Here is a 9520-nt window from a genome sequence, read left to right as displayed (position 1 = left end):
TGGATAATAAAATTGATTAAAATCGATTGGTATGACAACCTGTTGCATCAACAACATCGTGAGGATATCCATGTCTTCTATCTGTTGCAAAACCCATTTGCATTAAGCAAGAAAGGCCTTGAAAATACCTCAGAAGCCATCTAGTAGGGAAGTAAATCTTTGCAACTGTTAAAAATCTTTCATGATAGCGGCAAGACAAAGGGGAGTGCCCAGTGCCCACTTTATTTAATGCGAAAATGCTTTCAAACTTTTGAACGGGATCGGTGTTCAAATTCAAAGTTAACGGCAACTCTTATTTGGATGGGATGGACGTTAAGGAATGAAACTTAGGCGAAATAAACGGTGGAAACAAAAAAATGGGGAACGGAAATGTTCTGAACGGGAAATCTCTGTTGAGTGGGCCCGGCCACCTAAGCAGTCAACGCTTATGTTTTATGCAAAACTGATTTCAAATATTAAATTCTCATTTTCCACCGAATTGCAAAGTGTAGGTTGAGGCTTTTCCACCTGAATAATTTTGCTTTGCCATCCATACGATTCTACTTTGCCAATGCAAAGTGCAAGTCGAAGGTCAAAGATTCGAACCCAGCACCTCCTTCACAGGTCGCACCAATAAAACTCGCCAAAGCATAGGTTGATGTGCCTCTGCTAAGCCGAAGGAAGCCTGATCTGCAACTCAAAGGGTCAAATTTTAAAGGAAATTGTCAAGGCCTTGATTTTTTACCATAATTCATGTCAATATAGAGCCGATCTGTCAAAGCACCAAGCCTTAATTTGCAAATCATCCCATGCATCCTCCAAGCCGCTAATACAGCAAAATGTAATTCAATGCGGAGGGCGTGATATTTCAAATGAACGCCACAACAAAAAATGCCATAGGTTTGTAAAGTCGATCTGTGACTGAATCAGACGCCAAAAGGAGTTGATTTGATCTGGAAAATTGTAACACTAAATACCAGTCGATATGCAGATCGATCTGGCCAAACCACATACCAAATAACAGAAAATTTAGGTAAAATTTAGAATAGAGATCTCAATTAAATGTAAGTCGATTTAGGCATTGAACAAAGAATTACGGTGCTACAGATTTCGGCCTGTGCATACAAAGGCAATTTTGACACATCTTTTTGCGAGGCACAAAATGAAATATGCAAATAATTGTAAAATTTAAAGCCAACTGACAATCTTGAAGACGATTTAAAACTTGCGCAATAGATGGAGCCTGAGATAACACAACTACTTCCAAGCAGATTAAATTTGCAAAGATGTTAAAATACTACTACGGAATAAACGTCAGATAGTAGAAATTGATGATAACTGACGAATAATTGTTGGATCTGAAGAATTTAACTGTAAATTTGCAGAATTAATGATCTCAACAGATTAGCTTTGTAAATATTCGAGATTTTAGTCATTAATGTGTTTGCATTACAAATCAGAGTGCAACTATTGTACAAATTTAACATGATTTTGCAAACAATATGTAAAAATTGACTCGGTCTGAGCCACAAAGTGTAAATATTTATCAATTTGTAAATCTCACCTCAAATTTACAATCTTCATGCTAAAATTAAAGCAAAATGTCACAAATTCATGGTCTTACACAAAACTTTTACTAGACGAAATGCAACTCACAAAGAAAATAATGCATTTACATTTGCATCAAAATTAGCTATGATGCCATGTATAAATTAGTCGAGGAACACCTCAAAGAAAATTACAAGCACACATGAAGAGGTAAAATGGAAGCAATATGTCTTCGGACATGTAGTGTCGCGGTTAAAACACTTCGTTGGTGAAGCGGCCACCAATGTTCAAACCCCTTCTGGGCCATTGTGCTTGCAGGCCTTGTGTCTTCGCTAGATCGTTGTGCTCGCAGGTTTGAACAAGTGAAGTGTGGGGATGAGGTCTCCCGATTGTGGCCTCACCGATTTATAGCTCCGGGTCAAAAGCGTTTCACGTGGAGTCGGAGGGCATGTCATGCCATCATTGCCGGTCACGTTAAAAAGTTTACCAGGCATTATTAAAAAAAAAAAAAATACTGGAAGCAACACATAAAAGAAAATTACAAGCACACATGAAGATTGATGATGCTTTATTATGTATTAGGATTTCAGATACATATAAAAGAATAGTATCTTACCTACTTTTGTAACTAATTTGTCATATAAGCAAGCTAACATCTAAGTGTGATTATACACCAACGTAAAATGCACCTTCACCTTCTCTCAATCAACTAATTTTAGAAAGTTATTATCATCAAGCAAAATTTCTCCTTTGTTATATTCATCATATTCAAAATGTCAATCTATATAAGACATAATGTAATCTATATAAGACATAATGTAATAATATGCAAATAGTTAGGTTAAATAAGATTAATCACTAATGAAGTTAATAGAAATGAAAACATCACTATTATATTCATCATTCTCTAGAAATTTGTCAAAACAATCACCCGTCTTCTTAGATTTATATTATCTCTTAATATGAATTTTTTTGTTCATAATTCCAATATTTTACTTTTTATTTATTAGAAAACTTTAATGTGTTCTTTCCCTTGAACTTCTTGTCTCCACTCTTCTTCTTATCCCCTCTATCCTTATACCAAATTGTTACAACTAGAGCATCAAAAAGAAGACCCATTCATGTATTTTCTATTCTTTTCACTTAATAAAATCCCCAAGATATTTTGTATTTTAGGTTAATTATTGTTACTATCAATTGCCATGATTAAATTTTTCAATAAATTAAGTAAAGAATGATGCAACAAAATATATTTATCCTCTTCATTCAGTTTGACTCTTAGTAACCCAAACCGACATAGAATAAGCTTGACCATATGAAAATGATTATTACCTAAATCTCCATTTTTAGTATTTCAAGAATACAATTTATTTTTTAAGACAACTTTATTTACTAAAATTTTGAAAATGGCAAAATGTTCCTATAAAAATCTTGAAAATGACAAAATGTTCCTATATTCTTTTGTAATGTACAAGTAGTCTATTTGTTAAACATAATCATAAATATAGAAATTAAAATGTATAGATGAATAGTGATCTCATCTTTCGTATCTAATGTTCTTCATTCCTCAATCACACATACCTAAGGGTTTAACTAAATACGAAACTACAATCTATTGATCTTTTTCTATTAAAATATCTTACACTCAACATCCATGACCCAAAAATCTCCCCATTGAAATGCTTAACATCAAATATTAAAATCCTAGCCATAAATTCAACACCACAAAGTATGTTTGTAAATAATTTTTTAATGTTTCCATTGTGATCAATTAAACACTTCATGTAACAAATAATCTTGTTTTAGTGCTTGGCTTTGATACTAAATGTTGAAATAGTCACCCTTATTATAATCAACCAATAGATTAAGAGGAGCCACTTATAATTATGTGGTAAAAAATAATTATAGAAATAAAAAAAATCTATTTAATAATATTGAATGAAGAATATTAAATAACATACAAATCACATGAAATAAAAGAAACATTAATTTATATGAGAAAAATCCTATAACAAGATTACAATAACCAAAGGTCCATCATAATTATATTATTTATAATGCAAATATTCAATACGATAAGTCTCTAAGTAATAGAGTCCTAATCTAGCACAACCCTCTTTCTCTTCTACATTCTTTAATTTTTATTTTTTTTAAAACTAGCTACTTTCATTTTTAATTTAATTAGAATTTATAATTAACGAGATTTTCCTTTATCTATTTTCATTTTAATATTAATCTAAGGAGCTCCTAGTCATGATGGTAGTAAAGGAAATTTAATTTTAAAGAACCATTAAGACTCATATCATTTGTGGAGGCGAATAATAACCAATGTTAATAAGAGTGAAGAGAATTCAAAAGGCGTTCTATAATATCAAGGATAAATATCATTAGGAAAATAATTGAGATGTTGTGGTTTATATCTTACTTTGATCTTATAATTGTTTTTCCTTGTTATTTCAGATCAAACTCCATGACCTATCATCATTTCTCTTCTCATGTCTCATTTTATTTTTGATGATGGATCATAGAGTTTGATGTAAAATATTAAGAAAAAAATTACACAATCAAAATTAACAATAAAGCACAACAATATTATAAACTCTGAAAATCACATATTTACAATAAATGAAATATTATACATTTTCCATCCAAAACTTCTTCCAAGATTGATGATTATTTAAGATAGTCCAAACTTTGTTGCTCTTCATATTATTTTCATTTATATATATAGTCATACTCAATTCATAAGCTATGTAGAAAGAAAGTAGATTATTCTTTGCCATGGATTTATTTGTATTGGTAACATATGTGAGAACTTCATTTCTAGTGTTCATGGTGGTGTTGTTGCATGGGAAGTCTCTAAAAATGAAATTAGCAATAGAGAGAAGATGGAAGGAGAGATTGGCTTACCATTCCAACATTAGCAATATTATCTGCAAAACAAATCTATGTTGTCTTAATCATGTAACTTTATCAGGACATTTGCAGTCCATTTTACTTACGGAATTCTACGCTAAAGCTCCCATTTTTATAATGGTTAGGTAGTGGAATTTGGCCTCACGCCCTTTTGTATATGCTTGAAACTTTCTAGTCTTATCTATTATATTTCATTGTACTTTATGAAATGTCAAATAGATTGTGCAGTTTGTCTGCGCTTACACATTTCCATGTATATTTACATGACATTTCCAACTATAATATATGAGGGAATTCTACCTTTCTTCATCTTTCACTAGATGTCCATTTCTTCTTATAATGTCAAAATTATACCTTCTAATCCGAAGAAACAAGGTAAAATGGAAGAAACACATGCACAAATTAAGATTAATGACGTTTGATTACGCTTTAGGATTTGAGATACGTATAATCTATAAATATCCTACCTATAATAAACATGAAATATCATGTTGATTATACATCAACATAAAATACATATTCACCTTCCCTCAATCAATTATCTTTAGAGCATTGTTATCACTAAGTAAAATTTGTTCTTTGTTCCAATTATTGTATTCAAAATGTCAACCTACATAAGACATTATGTAATAATATGTAAATAGTTAAGTTAAATAAGATTAACTACTAATGAAATTAGTAGAAATGAAAACATCACTATTATATTCATTATTGTCTAGGGATTTGTCAAATCAATCATCAATATTGTCAAATTTATAATACTTATTAATCTGATTTTTTTTTTTCATAATTCCAATATTTTATTTTTTTATTTTGTAAGGGATGTTAATGTGCTCTTTCCCTTGAATTTCTTGTTTCTACTCGTCTTCTTACCCCCTTTATCCTTATACTCGATTGTTACAACAAGAACATCAAAAAAGAATTTGTCATGTATTTCTAGTCTCTTCATTTAATAAAATGCCTATGATATTTTCTAATTCAGGTTAAGTATTGTTACTACTAATTGACATGATTAAATTTTTCCGTAAATTAAGTAAAGAACAAGTAAGAAAATATAATCATCCTCTTCATCTAGTTTGACTCTTTGTAACTCAAGATGACTTAGAATAATATTGAACGTGTAAAGATGATTATTACCTAAATCTTCCTTTTTTATATTTCAAGAATATGTCAACATATTTTTGAAGACAAGTTTATTTATTAGAATCTTTTGTACTAAATAAGTAGTCTATTTGTTAAACATAATCAATATAGAAATTAAAATGCATAAATGAATAGTGATCTTATCTTTCTTATCTAATATACTTCATTCCTCATCGCAAATACCTAAGGGTTTAAATAAATAAGAAACTACAATCCATTGATCTCTTTCTATTAAAATGTCTTCCACATTTAACATCAATGACCCAAATATCTCCCCATTAAAATGCTTAATATCAAACCTTTAAATCCTAGTCATAAATTCAACACCACATTATATTTTAAAACATGTTTTAATGTTTCGCCATTTGAACAATCAAACATTTCATGTAGCAAATAATCTTGTTCTAACGTGTCACTTTGATACTAAATGTTGGGATAGTGATCCATATTATAATTGACCAATAAAGAAGAAGAACTACTTATAAATTATGTGATAAAAAAATTAATTATAGAAATCAAAAAATCTATTTACCAACAATATTGAATGAAAAACATAAAATAACATACAAACCACATGAAATAGAAGAGACATTAATTTATATAATAAAAATCTTATGAAAGTAAAACAAACACCAAATGTCCATCATAATTATATTATTTAGATTGCAAATATTCAATACAAAAAGTCTTAATCTATCACATCCCTCTTTCTCCTTTACATTCTTTAAATTAAAATCAAATATAATATAACATAATTCTATTCATTTATAATCTAGTTAGAATTTATAATTAATGATATTTTCCATTATTTATTTTCGTTCTAATATTAATCTAAGATCTTTTAAGACTCGTATCATTTGTGAATATTAATAATAATCAATTTTAATAATGAGTAAAGGGAGAGGTGGAAGCTACAAGCTAATGTAATTCAAAAAGTGTTCTATAATATCAAGGATAAATATCAAATGTAAAATAAATTAGGTGTTGTGTTTTATTTTAGATTTTGATGGTATATTTTTTTCTTGTGACATTTGTATCAAATTCCATGATCCATCATCATTTCTTTTCTCGTCTGCTCTATTTCTGATGATGGATCATAGAGTTTATCTGAAAAGCACGACAATGGTATAGACTGTGAAAAGTTATACATTTTCCATCCAAAACTTCCCTTAGGATTGATGCTAATTTAAGGTTAAACAAATTTTGTTACTCTTCTCATTCATTTCATTTATCTATAGAGTAGATTATTCTATTATATACATTACAATGCACTGGATTTCATTGCATTGGTGACATCTGTAAGAACTTCATTTGTAGTGTTTAGGGTGGTATTGTTGCATGGTGGCCAGCCCTAAACCCCACACACTAAACAACATATTAAGCTTAGAGAATTTCAGTCAATTCTAGTGTTAAAACACTTTTAAGTCTAGAAGTCAAAGCTTAGTATGTGTGATTTAAACCATTCATTGCATGACAAATATCTAAAGATGAAAAGCAATATTATCATTGGAGAATTAGCAATAGAAAGAAGATGTGAGAGAGAGAGAGTCATTGGCAGCAACTTATTACAATTCTAAAATCAGCAATATTATCTGCATTCATTTGTAAGTTTTTAAAATAAATCTATGATGTCTTACTCGGCCAGCCTTAAACCCCACACACTAAGCAACATATTAAGCTTGGAAAATGTTAGTGAACTTTGAGCATTTAATATTTTTAAATATAAAAGATAAAACTTAGCGTGTGTAATTTAAACCATCTGATCTGAAACATATAACCATTGTACACAATTTGACTAAATTTCTTTGAGACATGTTATCATACAATTCACGTTCCTGATTTAAATTTTCACATTTTTGCATGTGTGATTTTCTATCTGATGTTACGTACTATCAATCATTTTAGTTGCATGTTTATCGGGACATTTGCAATTCATTCTACTTACGGAAGTCCATGCCAAAACTCCCATTTTTATAATGGTTAGGTAGTGAAATTTGGCCTTACGCCTGTTTGAATATGCTTGAAGGTTTGTAAAGTCTTATCTATTATATTTCGTTGTACTTTATCAAATGTCAAATAGTTTGTGCGGCCTGCCTGAGCTTTTTCTACCGTCAATAGCTGTCAATTTTTTTATATATGGCAAAATTCATGTTTTAATAGCTGTTCATTTCTTTTTATGTCATGTAGCCAATGAGGATGCAGAAAAGGTCATACTCGAAAACCTTTAAATCAAAATCCAATTTATGCATATCCTGTAATCATTACATTTATCTTGCTTGGGAGTAGAGAACTACCTAATTACTGTCTATCAATTAACATGATGACTTCTCAAATGCAATTTTCAGCATTCTACAAATAAAATCTTATCATAAAAGTGATTTAGAGATTTCTTTGGAATTTGTTCATTAACATGTGAATATGTTTAAAAAATATTTAACTTTATTGATAATGCTTTGTTAAGGGTTTGATGCTTAGTTAGAGTAGGTATTCATTTGAGATGCTAAGAGAAGTATAGAGACTGAGACCTAATTTCTGGATTTTGACATTAAAATTAAATAATAAAATCTAAAAGTTTAAGTTTTGAAAGTTATAGCTACCATTACTTAAGGATTTCTCAATTTAAATAATTAAAGTCATTCATGGGCTTTGCATAGTATAATATTTGATTATTAGATAAGTTCATAGATTATAATCTAATCTATATGATATATTGATGTCACTTTTGATGTATATAGGTCTAGCAATTTAGAGTTATATGGTATCAATATGTCAATTTAGAATTGATGATTGGATTATGTTTAAATTAATATCAATCAATGAAACAATATTTATGGGTTTTCATATTTCTAGCATATTATACATTAATGAGTTTTCATGATCACAAGTTTCTTGCAAACATTAGCATTTGATGGAAAAAAGATTTATTGTTTCTTGTTTATTTTACCGTAGTTATCTTCTTCATTAAGTTGATATCTTGGTGTATTATCACAAATTGCACCATGTGCCAATTTTAAAATTGTGCATTACATTTGGTGCATTTATGATAAAATTAATGATCAATATTTGACGAGGCCAACTTCATAGATAGCAATAATGAAGTGTTAGCATCCTGTAGTTTGAATTTTAGAATAAATTGGTCAAACGCAAGTGCAGCAAGTCTGCCTTCAATGCATGTCCTAGCATCCAAATGCACTTGTTTTCGAATACTCCCACCCATTCCAACCAACAAAACTAGATCTCTCTTTCTCATTTAGTCATTCTAGCAACTCTCCAAAACATCTTTCTCATCTCGTCTTCATATTTTAACCTCTCATATTAAGTCCCTCTTGAAATATTCTCAGCTCTTGGACTCTCATAGTAGTCAAGGCTCCTCTCTAATCTCATCTATCACATCTATCATCTCAAGAGGAGAGTCAGGCATGCTAGTAACACTCTCTTGTAATTTGTTTCATGATCTCATGTATTATTTTATGATCTCATCTATTATTTATTATTTATTTTGATAGGGATTCTCCTCCATATTGGGGTTTGTTTCTATCACGCATCTATTTTCTTTATATCTTTTTGTCTACTTTGATCTTGTCTGGATGTTCGTGGAGATGAAAACACTGAAGAGGAAGTTTGATTAAGGAAAACCTCTATACATCCCAACATTTATTCTCATCTCCATGTGTGTGTAGGTGATGAATAGATTTGGTGGACAAAGAACTTCATTTTGGTAGCCTAAATGTATTCTTTCCATACAGACAACAATGTGAGGTCACACAGATGTCCATGCAAAGTGTTAGCATCCAAGGTCGAGGCTTAATCTATTTGGTATCATAATTTATGTTTTTCATATTTTCTTATTTTCATAGACTAAATATTTTTAAAATACCACATTTTCAAGTTATTAAGCATTTTCATCTTACATTCATTACTAAGCATAATATAA

The sequence above is a fragment of the Cryptomeria japonica genome, chromosome 5 (genome assembly GCF_030272615.1).
Source record: "Cryptomeria japonica chromosome 5, Sugi_1.0, whole genome shotgun sequence".
Classification (NCBI taxonomy): Eukaryota; Viridiplantae; Streptophyta; class Pinopsida; order Cupressales; family Cupressaceae; genus Cryptomeria; species Cryptomeria japonica.
The sequence above is the reverse complement of the archived record's forward strand: the minus strand, read 5'-3'. Positions refer to the sequence as shown.